Source organism: Cupressus sempervirens, chromosome 10 (assembly GCF_028749045.1).
Source record: "Cupressus sempervirens isolate cs-2001-9-10 chromosome 10, ASM2874904v1, whole genome shotgun sequence".
NCBI classification, from domain to species: domain Eukaryota; kingdom Viridiplantae; phylum Streptophyta; class Pinopsida; order Cupressales; family Cupressaceae; genus Cupressus; species Cupressus sempervirens.
This window is the reverse complement of record NC_143127.1, coordinates 755,466,723-755,478,278: the sequence shown is the minus strand read 5'-3', so window position 1 is coordinate 755,478,278 and position 11,556 is coordinate 755,466,723. Positions and strand designations below refer to the sequence as shown.

The following is an 11,556-nucleotide window of genomic DNA, read 5'->3' as shown; positions in this document are numbered from 1 at the left end:
AAAGAGTCACAAGAAAATCTATTTTAGAGGAAAGGAAAAAATGATAAATATCCAACCACAACCAATTCTTGAAGGGGTGCATACCTTCACAAGGAGTTCCATAGTTACAAAAGACTTAGAAAACACTAGGAACCCTTTTTACTTATTATTCAACTTAAAATAATTCTCAAACATTGTTAGTTAATCTAGTCGAGAGAGTTGAAGTCTCAAATATTATTGAAGTGTCTTATCACTTCCTTAATAATGTAATTAGCTTATTTAAGGAATGTGGTTGCCAAATGTTCTCCATTATCTATTATAACAACATCTTCCAATAATTAGAACAATTAGAAAATTTGAATAATGGAAGGGTCGTGATTCCCTTTGGAAGCACAATCAAAACTACATCTCCAACAACCTTCTTTGGGTCTTTCCCATTAGACAATACCAATTCATGAGGGAGAGGGGTTAATTATAAGACATCCATTCCTGGGTTATACACATTTCTAAATAAGTAAAATCATAAGTTGACTTAGAACTTATTTACCAAAACTGCAAATGGGTTGCATGTATACTATAAACCAAACATGTAATTGACTCAGTTCAAAGGCCAGCACATTACATTGCAAGTGGAATTACACTATACATTACTCAAAAAATACTTAGCTAGTCCCAATATACTTACACATGATTCCTCATGTACATTACATCATACATGCATACATACATGCACACACATACACAAACATTTAGATGTATAGATATTTGTATGGGTATGTGTATGTATCTACACACACACACACACACACACACACACACACACACACACACACACACACACACACACACACATAAATCTAAATTCAAAACTTACACATAGACACACACACACAAATATATGTTAGTTTTCAATATGGATATAGATTATATGTTGGGGTAAGCTCTATGACCTATTCCTTTGCTACAAATTCTTCTACAATGGGCTATGGAAACGATGCAGGCTCTGCCCTTATATTCAATTGATCAATTGCCTCTATTTTCAACGGTGGCACTAGAAGAAGAATAGAGTTGGAGGTGGGAAGGAATGAATAAGGTAAACTAGAAGTAATGGTTTCCTCAGTGGTGGTTTCATCTCATACCTAGGAAGAGACAAACATTATAGAGAAAACATTGTATAGCTCAGGGACATCAATCATCTATATGCCCAAAGAAATAATTATGTATGTAACATGCCAACACCATAATATGTGGGTTGGGTGAGGATTGTACTGCTAACCTCCACACACACACACTATTTAAAGGGATCATCTTGGCCCATTGGGTAGGATGGCTCATCGACCCCTATAAATTCTAGAGAAAGGTGTATCTATGTATATTCAAGATAGCAATCACCATCACACATAGAAAAATCATGTTAAATTATTCCTTTAAAAAGTAATCTCTTTTAAAGGATAAAATTATCTATTGTACAAATATATTATTTATTTTATTATTTCATTGCCATCAAATTCCAACAATGTTCACACTTACACATTTGATATAAATTGGCAGTTAAAAGAAAAAAAAATTAAGATCATGTCTATTAGAAGAGTGAAATCTCATAATCTCATGAATTGAAATTTTATAAAAATATTTCACTTATAAATTATTTATTACATTCAAAATATTCTAATTTAAACACAAAGAAAATATCAATACAAAATTTAAACATATCATATATTTATTCCTAATATGTATGTAAATTTGTTATACAATTTTATCACTACAAATCTTAGACATATCTTATATCTATTTTTAATTTGTATATCTAAAAATTGAACTAATAAAATATTAGCAATTCATTCCATAATTTTTAGATTTAATTATTTTATTTTATTTTCACTAATTTTTTAAATTAATTTCCTTTTCAAACCTAAAGATGAATCACAAAGAGAATCCATATTTTTCAAAAAATGAACACAATTTAATCAAGAAGCTATCAAGCTCCAAGGTTAAGCCTATAGAATATTATACATATCTGCTACTTTTTATTTTCCATAAAATCCACCTCACCTTCTTAAACGAAACCCTAAGTTATATTATACATACCTGCAACTCTTTATTTTCCATAAAATCCACCTCACCACCTTACCTTCCCAAGCGAAACCCTATCTGACCGCAAGTCGTAAACTGAGAACTCCTCACAAAAAAACTTCCTTCTCTGAGAATAATCACCATAGCTCTACAACTTGTGTTTTGATTGTGCTTTTAATCTCTAGGCATATGGGAATAATCACCATATCTCTATAACCTGTAAAAATAGCCGCAGCACTGTATCGATCCAGTATCTCAACAATGTCGCAGACAACGACCTTTAACGTTGTATCAGGGATTTACGATGAGGAAGAGCAGAGACCAAAGATCCTTGCACTGGAGAAAATTCCTGGATATCAAAGTGTTCATATCCATAGCAGAAGGGAAATTACCATAACGCACGACAAAAGTATACCTGTCAAGGACGTAGGTAAATATATTTTCATTTTTTTCTGCCTTTCCTCTGCTGTTTATCAAAGGATTATATGTTTGAAGGTTTTTCTTCTGCTGGGGGACGCAACCTGTTATTCTATATTGAGCAGATCTGTTAGGGCCGCCCTATCGATAATTTGGTACTTTTTTCCGTCGGCTCCTCGTTTCCGAGGGGGGTTCGTAGAGAGAATTCTAAATACAGTCCCCGTTAGGGCCCAGGGGTTCCACAACATAAAGGCCTAAATCGGCGAGGCGTGCAGATATTTTGCGTAATAGCGCCCACCGCCGATGCAACGCCGATTTTCCGGCCAAGGGAATGTTCTCAGAGCAGAGCAACCAGATGACGGCGGCTGTGGTGGCCGTATCCTTCCCGGCGGCCATGGTGGTCGTCAGGTGCCTGCTTAATTCCACAACCCATCTCTTTCCTCCGCCGCCGGATCATATTCCTCATGACGAATTTATTGACAACCTCCGACGCCCTTTCGAGCCGCCGCTCCGTCCCGGGCCCGTCCAAGCAAGCGGGATCGAACCCATCACACCGTCCTCCGAGCAGCCGGCCCGCTACGCGCCGCCTCATCTTAGTGCAGAAGGCGTGGACTCCTGTGGGAAAACAAGGTCAGTGCCGTGCTTGCTTCGCCATAAGCCTCCGTAAGCGCCTCTTAATCAAGGCAGCTTGGATGAGCGTCTTGAGGGCAGCCATGTGAGGGGTAAACCCTAAGTTCGAAGATGAGACGGCGCGTAGCGGGCCGGCTGCTCGGAGGACGGTGAGATGGGTTCGATCCCGCTTGCTTGGACGGGCCCGGGGCGGAGGGGCGGCTCGCAAGGTCGTCGGAGGTTGTCAATAAATTCGTCATGAGGAATATGGCAACGGCTAAAGGGTAAACTATTTTGTTTGCCCTGCCTATGCCTAGGCCATGTTTACCCTTTAGCCGTTGCCCGCAGTGTTTCTCCGCCTTCTAACTTGATGCAGGTTCTATGTCTGGCCTTCCCTGCCAAACGAATAGAATCTATCAGATCTCTGAGATCCTTTTGTTCTGTCATATATTGTGAATTTAATACATAGAAAGTACACAGCCGCTTTACTAAAAGGTATGTACTGATTTGTATTAGAATAAAACTCTGTCAGTTGATTTGTGTGCGCCTGCAAAAAGGCAGAATGATCAGATGTTCCCATTAATCGATGTGGAAATCTTTTTTCCTTATTAGACTCGGTTATTCATCAATTAGGGTATTTTCTATCACATTCAGTCATTTTTCATCACATTCAATTATTTACCATTACTTTCTTAGATCAAACTCTGCTATTGATTAACAATTTTTTACGGGTAGCTATCAATCATCCATCTTCAAAATCAAAAGAACTTGGTTTTTGTGTGTCAACAATTCTGCTGGCCAGTGGGCTTTTTTATTTCTGTTAATGTGACTTAGAGCACTGTTATAAACAATTGCAAGTAAAAAGAGTTATCTTGATGTACATAAAACCGACTTCGCTATACTTTTCTGCTATTCTCTGCCTTTCACTTCATGTCTGACTCTCTTTCCTGTTTCTGAATGCTTTAAACGGTATGGGCATTCAATCAATGTCTGAAAATGACTGATTCCACCAACCTTCTTTAGGTATTTCGCATTGAACAACACCAGTTAGTGAGGGAAAGGGATTAAATCCAAGACACCCATTCATGGGTTATACACGTTTCTAAATTAAGTACAATCATAAGTTGACTTATAAATTATTTACAAAAACCTACAAATGGGCCACATGCATACTTTAAATCAAACATGTAATTGACTCAATTCAAAGGCCAACACATTACATTACTAGTGGAATCACACTATGCACTACTCAAACAAACTTAGCTAGTTCCAATACACTTTCATATGATTGATCAAGTACATTACATTACATTGCATCTCATCATATATATATATATATCAGTATGTGTATGTGTATGTATCTATGTAGATACACATAGATATATTAATATATTTACATACACACATCTAAATTGAGAACTAACATACACACACATGTTAGTTTTCAATTTGGATATAGATTATATGTTGGGGAAATCTCTACAACCTATTCCTTTGCTATAAATTCTTCTACAATGGTCTATGGAAAGGATGCAGGCTTTGCTCCTATTTTCAATTGATCAGTTGACTCTATTTTCGAGGGTGGGACTAGAAGAAGAATATACTTGGACGTGGGAAGGAATGAATAAGGTTAACTAGAAGCAATGGTTGCTTCAGTGGTAGTTTCATCTCATACCTAGGAAGAGACAAACACTATAGAGAAAATATTGTAAAGCTTAGGGACATCAATCATCTATATGCCCATAGAAACATTTATGTATGTAACATGCCAACACCATAATATATGGGTTGGGTGAGGGTTGTAGTGTTGACCTCCCCACACTCACATTATTTATAAATTCTAGAGAAAGATGTATCTATATGTATATTCATGATAGAAACCACCAACAAACATAGAAAAATCATGTTTTATTCTTTAAAAAAGTAATCTCTTTTAAAAGATAAAATTATCTATTTTACAAATATATAATTTCTTTTATTATTGTATTGCCATCAAATTCCAACTATGTTCACACTAACACATTTGATACAAATTGACAATTAAAAGAACAAAAAATAAAGATAATGTTTATTAAAAGAGTGAAATCCCATAATATTATGAATTGGAATTTTGTAAAAATATTTCACTCATAAATTAATTGCTACATTCAAAATATTCCAATTTAAACACAAAGAAAAAATCAATATAAAATTTAAACATATCATATATTTATTTGTTATAAGAAAAATAAAAGCTATAAGACAGTATTTTATCACTACTTGCATCAACTTGCAAGGTTAAGTCATAGAATATTATACATATCTGCGACTCTTTATTTTCCATAAAGTCCACCTCACCTTCCCAAGCGAAACCCTAAGTTTCTCATCGCAAGTCTTCTTAATCGTAAATTGAAAACTCCTCACGAAAAACTATCTTTTCTGAGAATAATTACCATATCTCTACAACTTCAGTTTTTCATTTCTACCGTGTAAGTTTTATCCAGCGGCGAATAGTTTTTCTCACCTTTTAAGTCTTTCAGAAATCTGAATTTCCGCATATGATATAATCGCTGTGAAAGGAGTTTTAACATTGCACGGAATTTAGTCTGGTTGCTGGATATTTTCTTATTGCCGATAACACAGATCGGAAAACAATTTCTGTCAAACTTACCGGTTTACCTGAGACTTTCACGGCGAACAGGTCAAGCAGCAGCGTGAGACTTCTCCTACCGCTTTGCCCCGATGTAGAAGCGTATCGGCCAATGAACTGTAATTTCAAATGCAAATTGAAACAGCTGCATTCGACATTCTTGGATGTTCTGAAAGGATACGCACGGTCAAAAAGATGTGATACCTAAACCGTAGGCAGAGGGGAATCGCTACAAGCATGTGAAGGGAAATCAAGTTGACAAGGGATGGCTTCGCGGCAACTTCACCTTGATAACGGTGTCAACTGGAAACTTTATGCTTAAAGTTGCGCATGTCAAACCCTAAAGCATCTCATTTGATCGCATCCTAAATTTGGGTTCTTGATCTGCACCAAGCCGTTTCTTTATCCATGGGCGGAGTTCGGCTGGGCGGAATTATAAACGAAGATTCATTTCACTTCTGAAATCGTTCATGTTGGTTTTCATTTCGTTATTTGTCGTGTATTTGCTTTTATGCTGTTATATTTTTCTCTCTGTATAACCTGGAAAAGTAGTCGCAGTAATGAATCGATCCAATATCTCAGCAATGTCGCAGAAAACAAGTTTTAAGGCTGTTTCAGGGATTTACAATGAGGAAAAGCAGAGACCAAAGATCCTCGCACTGGAGAAAACTCCTGGATATCAAAGCGTTCATATCCATAGCAGAAGGGAAATTACCATAACACACAGCAAAAGTATACCAGTCAAGGACATAGGTAAATATATTTTCATTTTTTTCTGCCTCAGCTCTACTGTTTGTTATAGGAATATATGTTTGAAGGTTTTACTTTTCCTGGGAGACGAAACCTGTTATTTTATATTGTGCAGATCCGTTAGGGCCGCCCCATGTCGGTCATTTTTCCCGTCGGCTCCTCATTTCCCCAACCGCCTGCTTATTCCTCCTTGGCCTTGGGATGATGCACACTTATCCAGCCATTGGAATGTGTAGAGCGGTTATTTCTCGATTATTGGTGTTATAGAGGACTAAGAATTGGGCTTTGGGTAGCTAGGGTCTACTATGTATATATCTCTGAAAATGAGCACACGTTAATAGTTGGCCAAGCACGGCAAAGTGGGGATTGTATTTTCGGGCAATGCAGTCGCCGCCCATTATAGTAGCCCACTTGGGAACTCTACACGGAGAAATGTTTGAAGCCTGAAGAGAACGCCACGGCGCCTGCTCCATCCCAATTCCTTGACATTTTTGGTGAAAACCAGATAAAATTACCTTGGCCGGAAAATGGGCGTTGCATCGGCGGTGGGAGCTATTATGCGCCGGTAGTGTTCTCCTCCGCGAAGTTGCAGTAGATGAAGGACCCGGAATATCTGCACGCCTCGCCGATTTAGGCCTCTATGTTGTAGATCCCGGGGGCCCAAACGGGGCCTGTATTTAGAATTCCCACTGAAGCCCTCTATGAACCCCCTCGGTCCCACGGATGAGTACAGCGGCCATAAGGAAGGAAAAATTACGTCAGATCTTAACAATGAAGTCGAACGCCATCTCTACCGGTTCAAATTCCGCCGGTCTGCAGTACTTCTCCCTCTACGGTCCCATGGATGAGTACAGAAGCCATAGAAGGGAAAAATAGATTGGATCCCAACAATAAAGCCGAACGCAATCTCAGTAGTGGTAAATTCTGCGGAAAATTTGCACCGGCTAAATTTATCAATATTGAAGCCGAACGCCATGTCAATATTGGTAAATTCTGCGGGTGCACCGACAGAAAATTTGCACTGGCTGAATTTACCAATATTGAGATGGCGTTCGGCTTCATTGTTGGGATCCGACCTATTTTTATCTTCCATGGCCACTGTACTCATCCATGGGACCGTAGAGGGAGAAGTACTGCAGACCGGCGGAATTTGCACCGGTTGAGATGGCGTTCCACTTCATTGTTAAGATCTGACCTAATTTTCCCTTCCCCATGGCTGCTCTACTCATCCATGGGATCGAGGGGTTTCGTAGAGGCTTCAGTGGGAATTCTAAACACAGACCCCGTTTGGGCCCTGGGGATCCACAACATAGAGCCCGAATTCGGCGGGTAGAGTCTAGCTCATCATCTGCTGCACCTTCACGGAGGACAGCACCACCGGCGCATAATGGCGCCCGCCGCCGCCGCAACGACGATTTTCCGGCCAAGGGAATGTTCTCAGAGCAGAGCAGCCAGATGACAGCGGCTGTGGTGGTATCCTTCCCGGCGGCCATGGTGGCCATCAGATGCGATCAACGAATCCTGCTTATTTCCACAAGCCATCTCCTTCCTCCACCGCCCTTGCGAGCCGCCGCTGCGCCCTGGGCCACACCGGCGGCGCCGCTCGCCGGGCCACCCGTCCAAGCAAGCGGGATCGAGCCCATCTTGCCGTCCTCCGAGCAGCCTATCCGCGACGCCCCAGCATATCTTCAAACTTAGGGTTTACCCCTCACATGGCTGCCCTCAAGACGATTGCCCAAACTGCCTTGATTAAGCGTCCAAGAGGAGGCTTGTAGTGAAGCAAGCAAGGCAGCAGGCCTTGTGTATCCAGAGGATAGGCGGCGGAGTGTTTCTCCGCCTGCAGTCCTCTCCTTCACACCCGGCGGCGCTGCGCCTCTAAGCGGAGGGCAAAGCAATGGATCTGTTATGCCGATGAAAGATGCTCCTGGAAGTCTGGAAGCAGCGCCGACTGCTGCCTGAAGGAGATAGCGGTCTGCACTGTGCAGTACTTATCCTTCGAGGCCTCAATGTAGAAACAACCACCATTTTGTTCCCCAACAGCAGATTTTTACCGTGAGATATGTTTGTGACAATAGCAGTTACAAATTGTTCCCGCTGTTAAAAAACAAGAATCGATTTTCCTTCCATGCCTTTTCAGTAATCCACCGACGATCCTTTTCAACCAACCCAAATCTTTCTTCTTAGATACACAGATTTTGTTTCAGCAAAGTTTTACAAATTCTGCTTTCATGCCCGGGATATTTTCCGCATGCCCTGAAGGCTGATACTAGTTCTAAAACCTCGAAAACGACGAAAGAAGCACAGAAAGCTACAGCAGTTTTTTTCATCTTCTGCCGCCAATTACATTTTGCACGCCTCTATTTCGAAGAGCGACACTTGGGAAGGATGACTAGCATCAACCTGATCGCTGGCACTTGAATGATGACAAAAAAATCTTAGCTGCTGGTTAAACTATCTCTGAACAAATCATCTCAACTGCATGGTAGTCAACATGTGATGGTCCTAACCATGGAAAGTCTTCACCTTAGAGAACTTGACTATATTCAACTGGATCACTGTGGTATTTGTGTGGAGTATGGCAGCGGGGGCTCCAATGGCAGGAGTGTTTTGTTCTGATTATAATCCCAACACTCCTCTACTGTTTCATCTACTTACTCTTGTTCAATTCTCTTATGTCTCTAACTTGATGCAGGTTCTGTGTCCGGCCTTCCCATTAAAAAGAATAGAATCTATCAGATCTCTGAGATTTTTTTGTTCTGTCATATATTCTGAATTTAATACATTTCTGTATAGTCTTTGTGAAAGTATAGAGCCGCTCTACTTAAAGGTATATTGTTCTGATTTGTATAAGAATAAAATTCTGTCAGTTGTTTTGTGTGGCCTCCGAAACGGCAAAATACAGTTATCAGGTGTTCACAATTCATTAGGTTTTTTTCAATCACATTCAGTCACTTCTCATCACATTCAATTATTTACCATTTCTTTCTCAGATCAAACTCTGTTATTGATCATCAATTTTTTACAGGTGGCTATCAATAATCCATCTTCAGAATCAAAAGAACTTAGTTTTTGTGTGTCAACAATTCTGCTGGCAAAAGGGCCTTTTGATTTCTGTTAATGTGACAGAGGGCACTGTTATAAACAATTGCAAGTAAATAGAGTTATCTTGATGTACATAAAACTGATTTCACTTCATGTCCGACTCTCTTTCCTGTTTCTGAATGCTTTAAACGTTATGGGCATTCAATCAATGTCTGCTAATGACTGATCTGTGTCTTGTTTTTGGACGGTTTACACATTCAACTATCTCTTGAAATGATGGCCTTTTTACTGTCTTTGGGTGCTTTATTCACACACTAGTTTCTAGAGACGCCATAAGCTTTCAATCTGACCTGGAACTAAATACTGCTTTCGTCGGTACCAATAGGGAGACCTCAAAATACATTATTGGGTTATATTTGTATTAGTTTTAATTTTTTTAACTGTAAAATCGTGAATCATGTGTAATTTATAAGGGCATTATAAATATGGTCCAAATATTTTGTCAATAAGCTTACGGGATAAAACGCTAAAAGCAGTGAATTAAATTCATTACTGCTTTCAATGATATGGAAGTTCTGAGATTTAATAATCCGTTTTCTATTTTTGGGTGCTGTAGATATTCTGAGATCAACGTGGTTGTTTTCATGACGTTGGATTACGTACTTGCATTGTTTCAATAATTATGTTTTTTTGTGCCTGCTACAGAAGCAGCTCTGAAAGGTCTCGGCTTGGATCCCGGCCCCGGGACAACCTCTGAGTAAAACCTAAAACCATGGAATTTGGTAACATTCTACCTACCATCAGCAATTTTATATGGCTTACAACTAATTACGTTACATCAATTCCAGTTTACTTTATTGATATTCTTTTTGTTTGTTCTAAAGACTTTTATAATGTTTGGCCAAACAATTATCGTCAGCTCTCTCTGGTGTGTGTCTCTTGTAGGAATGGCGGGCAGATGGGAAAGGCTATTGTTCTCGTGTCTAGTGTACGTTTTACTATTGTTATATAGATTAGAAACTCTATGAGACGCTTTAATGTTATTTTAATGTTATAAGATTAAAATGTCTAATGCCTGCCACCAAAACGTTTATTAGCTTATTATATCTTGGCAGCTTTACAGTCTTCTTCAAAAGCTCTAATTTGAGTAGAAAATGTCCTTCAGTTCTGCCTTTTAGCTAATTTAGGTTATGAGAGATAAGATATGATTTTGCTATAAATGGGAGAGTCCACTGTCAGACCTTCAAAATGCATTCATGTCGGCAAGCTATGTCTGCACGTTATTTTTCATTGCCAGGGTGAGCGTACGTACTTCCCTTTCAGTGCTTTGAAAATAGATGTACATGTACAATCTGAAATTCTTTTCTATTCTGTGATGTCCTATTAAATATGGGAATTGCCTGCGCTGACAAGGATCGGAATGTTATTTGGAATTTTTTTAATGTTTGAAACAGTCTCTAAAGTGACAGCCAATTCTTGCCGTCAGGTGCTTTGAATTTTTGACTTAATGTCAGAGTATGCTAGGGTGAAGAAGTGTATATTTTAGTAGCAACGATAATATTTATTGATTTAATGTCAATTTTTTTTTATCATATTGTATACGTAGTTGCAAATTTAAATTGTTGATAAGGTTTATCTATAATTCTTTACATATAACAATATACAAATAATTTGTATGTAACATAAGCCACCAATACAATATGACTTAGGCTACAAGTATGTCACTTTTTAGGGGTTTTTTAACTTCTTAATAAATAAAATATGTTTTGTGGGATATTCTTTGATGACATGGGCTTTCAATTATAAGTTGTTTTGCCAAAGAAACAACTATACAATTTTGAAAGTACTTTTAGAATTTCTATGTAAACTTTTGTTGAAAGTACTTTTAGAATTTCTATGTAAACTTTTGGAATGTCTAGTGTTTAAATTTTTCATTTTAATTTTTAAATTGTGTGACTATAGGTAAGTGGAAGAAAGTAAAAAAAATTGGGAAGAAAGAATTTTTGTATTCTACAATGATAGTGTGACATAATTAGGATGACAATAAAACAATAGAA

At 38.7% G+C, this 11,556-nt stretch overlaps 1 long non-coding RNA gene across 3 annotated transcripts; it reads left to right on the top strand.

Annotated features, from left to right (window-relative positions):
• The first annotated feature begins 2,110 nt into the window (after nucleotides 1-2,110).
• On the top strand, nucleotides 2,111-10,950 carry LOC149536076 (uncharacterized). 3 transcript variants are annotated; one of them, XR_016357084.1, is made up of 4 exons: nucleotides 5,603-6,179; nucleotides 6,290-6,460; nucleotides 10,205-10,281; nucleotides 10,445-10,950. It is a non-coding gene; the product is annotated as an uncharacterized LOC149536076 (long non-coding RNA). The 3 variants fall into 3 exon arrangements; XR_016357083.1 differs by lacking the exons at nucleotides 5,603-6,179; nucleotides 6,290-6,460 and adding an exon at nucleotides 2,111-2,482; XR_016357082.1 differs by having other exon boundaries at nucleotides 5,603-6,460.
• The last annotated feature ends 606 nt before the right edge of the window (nucleotides 10,951-11,556 follow it).